Source organism: Saccoglossus kowalevskii, chromosome 3, assembly GCF_978046115.1.
Source record: "Saccoglossus kowalevskii chromosome 3, keSacKowa6.1, whole genome shotgun sequence".
NCBI lineage: Eukaryota > Metazoa > Hemichordata > Enteropneusta > Harrimaniidae > Saccoglossus > Saccoglossus kowalevskii.
Genome location: NC_140643.1, coordinates 41,441,190 through 41,451,596, shown reverse-complemented (window position 1 = coordinate 41,451,596; position 10,407 = coordinate 41,441,190). Strand labels below are relative to the sequence as shown.

At 30.9% G+C, this 10,407-nt stretch overlaps 1 long non-coding RNA gene across 1 annotated transcript; it reads left to right on the top strand.

The window, feature by feature from the left end:
• Nucleotides 1-157: 157 nt before the first annotated feature.
• On the top strand, nucleotides 158-10,401 carry LOC146747986 (uncharacterized). The gene is made up of 2 exons (XR_014929001.1): nucleotides 158-364; nucleotides 10,272-10,401. It is a non-coding gene; the product is annotated as an uncharacterized LOC146747986 (long non-coding RNA).
• The last annotated feature ends 6 nt before the right edge of the window (nucleotides 10,402-10,407 follow it).

Genomic DNA, 10,407 nt, shown 5'->3' with positions numbered 1-10,407 from the left:
CACTGTGTTGTGGGTGTTTATATACGCAAATCTTGATTAGAAATTAATGTGTACGGTTAAAATGACGAACAATAATGTAATATGTATTAATATTATGCTGCTCATAAATTCTTCACTGAATATTTTGAAAATAATTTCGAATCATGTTACTGCACAATTGGAGTGTTTGTTTCTTCGTTAAAGGATCGTTCAGTGATGTACTTCGTGCTGAACAAAATGTAAATGCTAGTAGTGTGTAGATCGCGGTGAGCCGCGGACATGCAGTTTACCACGAAGTTTTGTCTGTCGCCCTCTGCAGCCACATCTCATTGGCGCTCACAATTACCTTCATAATATCGATGATATGCACGTTAGAAGATATTGGGTAGGTGTCTAAACTTTCTTTGTGTTTATTTGGATCTAGCTTCCCAGTTCGATCCTTGATTTCCAGCATGAGATGTTTTCATTGATTGTTGCTTTTGTTGTTCAGTGTGTATAATGATGATGATCCAATCCGACAATACAGTGAAAGTACCAGACAGTGTATAGATCGTAAAGTTATACCGTAGTGGCATCATATCTTTCACAATCTAGAAAAGCCCGTGAAGGTGTACATATACACTTACATATTATTAAACTTGTTCCGACGTGAATGAATTGCATGGAACTTTTTTGGATTTTCATCTACATGTGGTGTGCACTTCATTTTTTCACTTAACCATACCACACATTTTTTTTTCAACAATATATATCATTAATTTTAAATTAGTCTTATTGACTCCAAAGGCGAAATAATTAAGTCACAAATTATGTACTTTTGTTTTCCAAACCAGTTAATAGACTCAATATCGACATTTTTTGTGGTTCATCTGACTCTATATAGGCTGTAGAGTCTACTGTGAAAAATTCCTTTCAGCGAAAAATATAAATCTGAATGTTTCAACTAAAATAAAACAGTAAATTACTGAATTATCCCAAATTAAGTTGTAACAATTTACCGAACAAAAAATGCATGAAATTAAACTAGCATGTCTTATGAATGATGATAGTGTATACTTTGTCATTGAAACCAAGCCTCTATGGGTGAAATTACCATACCCAGGGCAATTACTTTGTTTAATTTGGTTTCAATGAAATTAGTGTTTGTCTATTGCCTTGCAATGAATACAGTTACTTTTATAACTGTGCCTGTATAACAATAGGTATACTGTATGTCCTCTTTACAAAATGAGTTCAATTATTTTTATTCACCATCCTATACTGGTAGTTCAGAATGTAATACAATTTCAACCAGTGTTCCAGAACCAGAGGGGATTTTGACTCAGAAATTAAAAATTTGACATATAATTTGCATATTAGAATTAAATTTCAAAAACACTATCAGTGATATTTCAAAATTCAATGGTAATATTTTCAAATAGGCATGATTATTAAGTACACACCGATTAGTGGGCAGTCAGAGTCCCTAAATTATGTTTTTGATTAATTCATATATTATCATGAGAAGTGTTTAATAACTGAGTAAGCATAATTACGTTTCCACCAGCTTTTTAACACATCCTAACAAGAGAACAAAACACACTATAAACAATAGTCTATTGTTTATAAACAAGCCACAAGCATAGTGTTAAACCATAGTATAACCACAGTATAGTAGTAGGAAAGACACGCAATTGTGGTAAATATCAAAGTTAAATTATACTGTATATGGTTAAACTTTCATATAAAATCAAATCAAACTCTGGGAGTGTTTAAATTTGACCAACCATACTTAAAACACAAGTTGAGAGAATGGCTAATTTGGAATTGTGGTAAGATTTTGAAAAAACAAATAGAAAAGTACAAGGCAATAAATATTGTTAATTAATATCTGCACAAATAGTAAATACTGTAGAAATAAAAAAAAAAATGAGTTTAATTTTATCAGATTCGATGTTGGTTTTAAATTCATTGTTTTGTGAAGGAAAAAATAAATTTTGTGATCAACTATTATTGTTCACTGTGTTCTAATTTATTGCATTTAACTATCAGTAAAATAAGCGAAAATAAACCCAACTAATAATGTTGCAGCAATACTCAACATTGATATTCCTGGGTCACAATGTCTCTCTGTGTAATCAAGCTGGCTGAAACACTTGACACTTTTTTCACACTCTATAGAATGCAATTTAATCAAAAACATATCTCAGCTAAACTATATACCCCGGTACTATAAGTTTATTTTCAAATTAACTGTTGGTAACAATGAATTGTTTTCTATGATTGCCCTTTATTTTCACAATGATGCAACTTTTCTGTTAACCTTTTTCACAAATTGTAATGTAGCAATTAATCTTTTATTTTTATCCTCATTATCGAATATATACATTAAGTAGTTTTTGGCCAGCCAGTCTTTCATTTTATGACTAGACTATCCCCAAAGTGCCTATTAGATAAAAATAGCTAAGTAAATTATGTCATCATACACAACATATTCCTTTGTAATTACTGCATAAAGTAATTTCATTTTGTTAACCTCATAAAGTAGAGTCCCTAACTTGTCTCTATAATCACTATTATCTTGTCTAATGTACCCCCTAACCTGCCATTTATATTGTTCATTGAAAGCACCATTCTATATGATGATGTAAATAACTTAGAATTCTGGTTAAACTCATTGATAAAATAATCAATTTCATTAGAAAAAATATGCATCTAATGCATCATTGGGTATAATTTGTATCTTTCATACAATTTTCAACTTTGCCAACTGGAAGAAATTAATATTGTGATGCTTTTTGCAATCACCAACAATACTATCATTCTTTATATTTTTTCAATATAAACTTTCAGTTGTCATTATTATGAATTGTCATTGCATCTTGTGAGTAATTGTTATTAGCTCCGCTGTCGACTTTGTCGAGCGGAGCTTATAATATGAGTGATTGTCCGTCGTCCGTGTCAATGTTTTACTTTTTCGACTTCTTCTTGAAAACTACAAGCCTGAATGCTTTGATACTTGGTGTATATGTACCTTGGGTAGACCTCTCTCAGATTTGTTCATTTCATGATGATATCTTCAATTCTCTAATTTTGGTGAATATTTTTGTCATTTTTGGTAAAAAGTGATATTTTCGACTTCTTGTTAAAAACCGCAAGTCCAATTGTTTTTATATTACATATATAGATACTATATGTGGACCTCTCTCAGATTTGTTCATTTTGTAATGATATCTTTAATTCTCCAATTTTAGTGAATATTTTTGTCATTTTTGGTAAAAAGTGATATTTTCGACTTCTTGTTAAAAACCGCAAGTCCAATTGCTTTTATATTACATATATAGGTACTACATGTGGACCTCTCTCAGATTTGTTCATTTTGTAATGATATCTTTAATTTTCTAATTTTTGTGAATATTTTTGTCATTTTTGGTAAAAAGTGATATTTTCGACTTGTTAAAAACCGCAAGTTTGATTGCTTTTATATTACGTATATAGGTACTACATGTGGACCTCTTTCAGATTTGTTAATTTTGTTGTGAAATCTTCAATTATTTAATTTTAATGATTATTTTTGTCATTTTTGGTGAAAAGTTATATTTTTGACTTCTTGTTGAAAACTGCAAGTCCGATTGCTTTTATATTACATATATACGTACTACGTGTGGACTTCTTTCAGATTTTTCCCGTTGTTTTTTATATATATATTGTTCATTTCTAATGATATCTTTAGTTCTTTAATTGTAATGTGCATTGCTAACAGCGGAGCTATCTCAGTTGAGAGGCTGCTTGTTTATTCAGAAATTTTCATGTCAGCGATGAAAAATGGTACTATTGCATGATTTGGTTTTTCGAGCTGTACTGTATTGTACTGTTGAAGGCCAATGACATAACTCGCCATGTTTAGTGCAAAATATTTTATACTGAATCTTTACCTCACATTGAACACTTTTCTTCATATGCAACAATGTGCATAACTAAAATATAATTATGTCACTGAAAGCAAACGATGGTGTAGACACAAAAACTTTTTGCTGGCATTTCGGGCTGTTATGTAACACATAAAAGATAAAGCAAAGTATGCCCTCTGCACTCTGTGTTTGTTGATTCTATGTTTGAGATTGCTTTTGATTTTATTGGGAGTGCATCAACTACACACATAATATGATGTGTTCTTATTTGATTCAGAAATGCCAAACCTTGCTCAAAGCATACATTTTTTACACCATGAATTGGTATACCATTCATTTGATCTGGGGGGGAATTATGATTTCTGTTTTGATTTTCACAGTGCTGCAAATCCCTTCTTTAAAAGAAAAAGGGTTATCCCCCAGTATGTGTCAAGTTTAAATTGATGTTGTTCATTCATATGTTTATAAAACAAATCAGTATGTGTATGTATAAGGTTGAAAGTCCTATAAACATAAGTAACATTATCTTTCTCATTATTGACTTACTTTTTATGTTGTTTTCTTTTCTTCCATCTCTGGAGTAACTATACTGTCATTGAATTGTCAGGAGGATTCTCTAAACATTTACAGAAATTACCTCAGTGAAAATAATCAAAAATGTTCTTCCTAGGATCCCAAGAGATCACATTCTGATTATATGATGACCCTATTTAAAATACACTAATCAAAGTCCACCAATAAAATGATAGCTTTTGCCATCTGACATACCCCAGATTGTTAGCCTATTTGATAATCTTTGTTACAGAAATGAGTTTTTTTTTAATTACTTAGTCTATATACACATTACTTCAAGCAATTAATTGATGTAACAACCGAAAGAAATTATTTAGTAATCATTGCCATGGTAATGCAGCTTTAAAATAGTTAAAGGTTTAAGTATACAGAGATCTATTTCAGATTGTTAGCATAAACACATTCCATTGGAATACTCCAATTTATGCCATGGTGTGCTATATAGCTTAGTATGCCCCAGTTACCTCATTGGGTAAGTAATGAACCAATCCAATGGCATTATCAGTTGTTTCAATGTTAGTTTGATTCAATTAATTCAACATAGCTTGTGAGGCTATACTGTTCCATCTGAGTTAATCATAGATATCTTGAAGTGGGATTTTATTTGATGGGTAAGTTAATCTCCATACATCAGTATTACCCTTATTTAGAAATTGAAGTTTTTTGTTTCATATCATCTGACCATTTGACATATCAGTCTTGTTGTTTAATAGTATGTACTCCATCTAATGTATTTGGATTGTGGTTAAATTTATTTTTGACATTTGCAGCCAGGGTATTATAATGAAACAATGTCATTGATATTTCATCTCTTCTTTCCATAAAAACTATAGTAGTGTAGTTTTAAGATTATAACCAGTTTTATTGCATTGATCATGGTGGTTCTTTCCTATATTTTCCCATGTTTAGAATATTGATTGTCTCGTATATTTTTTGGCATATCAAACTTTATAGCATGTAAGACATGATGACTGCTTTTTAACTTCTTCCTTGTGATGGACTTTTGAGAATAAATTTACTATCACTGTATCGTTTCTAACAGCGCAATCACATGCATATTGTAATCATATTCTTCACCCAATCATATCCATTTGTAAACTTTGTATCTAATAATTTATTTATTTTCTTTGGGTTGTATAGGCTACCAAAATAAAATAAGTATAGACCAGTCTGGAAACAAGCTAAATTTCTCTCAAACAGTGCAAGCCATAGAAAAATAATGATACACACATTATAGGTAATAGTCATGCATATCAGAAATGCTGCTCAAGTGCATGCAAACAGCGTAAATTTGGTATTGTCATAGCTTTTTATACAAATATTTTTAATTGAAGTTGTTAATAAATTAATTTACCTGTAGCTTCCAGTCACTGCACTTGCTTCTATATCATTTACTGGTGACTTTAGGTTTGTAATACAAATCTGTATAGTAGCAGATGACAGGAATATTACAAATTACATGTCTGCTCTAAACAGTACACTATAATTACACTACATGTAGTACATGTATAGTATACTAGTGTATCAGTAATAACCACATAGTATTCACGTCAGTAAATGGTTACAATGAATATCATGTCAATTTACATCTCACAAGTTGATACTGCATTTCTCAATAATTGTTCTATGTATAATTATTTTAATGTGTTTACCAGAGGTATTCCTTCTCAGTGTGTGTTCCCTTGATTTGAACTGATGAATTCTTGTCATATGTCTCTGTTGACACTTAATCAATCTTCACACAGACTATGTTTGTAAAATTCCAACTACAGATATCTGTGTATTCAGTTATAAAATCTTAACTCTGTATGGTTTCTCTTGTCACAATGTGGTTGTAAAATTCCTGCTACAGATACATGTATATGTGTACTTGTCATAAAATCTTGTTTCTCTTGTCACAAAAATCATTTAGTGATGTCAGTTTACAAAAATATACAAAAATCTCATCAATTATGTCATCCATGTGTATTGTCTCTAGTGTATATTACATTAGCATATACAATGATGGATTGGTTCATCTAATTTTGTATCATGTCATAACCCTTTACTTTCATAATAAAATGAGAATAGATTTGATAGATGTCTGGCAGCAATTGTTTGTCTTCCTGTGTTCGTAAATGTGGATTTACATTTGTCTATATCCATCCATCTCCATGTGCATAGCTTTTATATATATACTTGTGTTATTCAAAGTCATCAAGACTAATTTATTGTAACTTTACATGATGGTCCTACATAGTTACAGATTCATGTCATTTCCTGTTATGTTTACCAATATGACTGTAGGTTATTCTCATCAATTTTATCTATCCAGTATAAAATATATGTAACAGGGACTATGTCATTTACAAATTGATACAAGGATATGATACAATGTATATACCGGTAACTAATCTTCTAATTTGCACACCAATTCTTCTGATATTTTTAGTCTATTTTTGAATGTGTCAATCTGGCGTATTTGGACATTTTTTATTTTATAATTTCATGATTAATTTTGGACATAACAAATAAATATTTAAAACAGGCCACTTTTTTGATAGTGACTTGACAATGAAGTGAAATAGTTAAATCTTAAGCTATACTAATTACATTTTTTCTATTCAATAAATGACATACATTATTAAATATAATTAAAATACATAAACTTTAAGTGATTTACTCTATGCTATAACTCATGCTGTAATTTTAGTAATAAATCTTTTTATAGATCTACACTGACTGTACATTGAGTGCATTCAACTTTCGTGGAATAATGTCCCATTGCACCAGGAAATATTATCTTTAATAAACAAACAAAAAATAAGATATATTATCTGATTGAGACTATGCAAATTAAAGATATGTTTTACACAAGAACAAGTCTTATCTTATAAATCAGAACTCTGCTAAATAATGTATGGTAATTTATTACTATTTGCCTTTACAATTGATGTAGTGGGTTTTATTTGCAACACAAATATACCTAACTGACTCACTTCACATTTAACATCACTGTATTACGTAAGTAAACTGTTCCCATGGAAACAATGATTTCTACTTCACAGGCTAGACATACGTATTTAAAAGCAAACATTTATGTCAGTTTGCATTTGTAAAATGAATTTATTAATGCTATGGTCGTCACATAAAGCTACAATACTAAGTGCTGTAGGGGCTCTGTATCAAATGATATTTTATTGTACTGGTTTATTACTGTTTGCCTGTCACAAGATTTGTGTCTGTGCATAATTGATTGATGCTTAAGGTAGGAGCTTACTCAATTTTTGAGAAAGTTGGTCATAATTCACAATGTGCATTGGCTTATGTAAAATGATGAAGATATTGTCCCATTGCACCAGGAAATAGCATTCTTTTGTAGGACAGTGATGTATTCTGAGAAACTTGTCCTACCGGTAATATTTTTTTAAAAAAAAAAAAAATCATTTTTTGACACTTTTAAAACTCTGATTTTTAAAATAATTCAGGACAACAAAAAATACCCCATCATTTACAATATATGATTTTTTCAGCCTCCAACCTACAATTTGAGATATGACATATTATCTCTGCCATAAAAGCCTATGGTGAAAGTTTTTTAATACTGTTAATATGGACACTATCCACTAAAATTAGACTGGTGATTCCCAACTTTTTTTAAGTCAATATCCTTATATTGTCTAGGAGTACAATTTATTGAAAATTAGACTGGTGATTCCCAACTTTTTTTAAGTCAATATCCTTATATTGTCTAGGAGTACAATTTATTGAAAATTAGACTGGTGATTCCCAACTTTTTTTAAGTCAATATCCTTATATTGTCTAGGAGTACAATTTATTTGCACACAACACTTTGCATTATTGATAGTTATGGTATTCTTAAAAATGGTCTCAAAAATCCTGTTTGTTTTCGGTTTCAGCTGCTGAACTTTTTACTTTCACTTTGTACATGTACATCAAAATCCTCAATATGTGTGCAGTCATACTGTGTAAATCATTTCTGAATATCATGGTAGAACGAAATCAGTCAGACGTGTATCAAGTTTGATACCAATATGTCATACATGTTATGGGTCTCATGTTGGCAGTGCAGCTTTGGGTCAGGACAGATTCGAAAAAGAAGTTTCTTTTTGTTTACTGAAAAATAATAAGCAATATTGCTATCTTAATTTTACGATTTTGCTTCTTTACATTTTTGTTAATATTTTGTAAATGATAAAATTACCTTTATCAATCCATGGTTTATTTTAAGACTACCCCTTAGGAAATCCCTTCTCTAATGAGTTGATGTTAATTGGGTGATGGTGTGTAGGATGTCGGCATGTGTTTCACAAAGAATAACACACTTACATTACATCACCGGATGTAAGGTTATCACTGCACACATTAATCACACATAAATATCTGTTAATTGGAAGCTGGCAGATAAATATTTCCCATAATACATTGCAGTGATCAAGGTACAAAGTAGATAAATAGTTCGGAGTAACAAAATGAACTTTTCATATGTTAGGTAAATTAATTTCTCTTGTCCTCTTATGAATATGGGTACATCATGTATATATGAAACTTGATGGCCACAGAATGCTAGACTGGGAAGTGAATATGTTATAACTATGAAGTCTATGCCTAGATTGCATTGTGTTCGTTGGTGATAGCAGGACTCAGCCAGGTCAGAAAGACAAATTGGTGTCATGTACATGTGTGTGAAATTCATTGTTATGCCTGGAGGGGAAGGGTGGTCGATAATAGCAAGCTACTTTATCACTTTTTATATCAATACTCACTAAAATGAATCAGAATATCTCACTATCTTGTTTTACCAGTGCAAAGGTTATTTGCATTTAATACTTATTTAAAACTGATCCATATATAAAGTACATTTAAATAAATTTGATGATAAAAGTTATATACAACCGGCTATATATATCTTGGGTCTATTTTTAATCTATATGATGTCAGCAGTGAGTTCAGTCAGTGTTGTGGTTAATATTAAATTACATGGTATGCCATTTACAGTGTTGTTATTACTAAGTACTGCATCCTTTGGGTTTAGCTCATTTACTCCAGTCACCCCATGGTTCACTCCTCCTGACCTTTTCTTTTCATCTATAATTCTATGTCATTTCTTCCAATTACTATCCCATGGTCTCCTGGTTGTCTATTGAAAATCTCGCTTGACCATAGCAGGTACCGGTAATAGCGTTCCACCACATGTACTCTACATACCCAGTGGTAAATGTCAGTGTGTTAGGTGGTCTTGTAATAGTAATTATTGGCATAAGGAGTATTGTTTTTAGTAAGTTCTGGTTTATAGTGTTGACAGCTCACCAGTAGTGTACTTGGGTGTACACCATCCATCATCGTAATTTGAAAGTTTGACATAGTTCAGTTTTTTACTATTGGAAACTACTTTGTTGTAGTATGCCCAATGTTGTGTTACTCTTAAAGTCATTGAATTCTTTTATTTTCTTAATGTGCATGGTTGCAGATATGTTGTGAATGAAATTAATCTTTTAAAATGGTAATTTTCATATACTGATACTTTAAACATTATATTCTTTTTTTTTCTCCTTCCTTTCCCATTTTACAAAATGGTTTGTTCCACCCTGTTACCCATTTGATCAAATAGTTTGTTCTATTTTTTTTTAAATTCTCTGTGATATGTAACAGGTTCCAATAACAGTAAAACGTAGAGTAGAAGGCATGCATTACAGCAATTTTATTTTCTCACAGTATTTTGTACAATCGTGTTTTATAGAATATTTATCTTTGTGATATGAAGTAATGTTTTTTTTTCAAGAAATGTTTGTTATATTTAATTATTTCCTCTTTTGTTGAAATCCACAGGATGCCTGATTAACTTGGAGGCTGGAGTGTGTCATGCTCTTCATCCTGGCAGGAAACTCGAAAAGAAAGGAAATAAAAATATGTGCACTTTACTGGACAGTTTTATACAGCTGAGTTATATCATTTGAAAGAGATC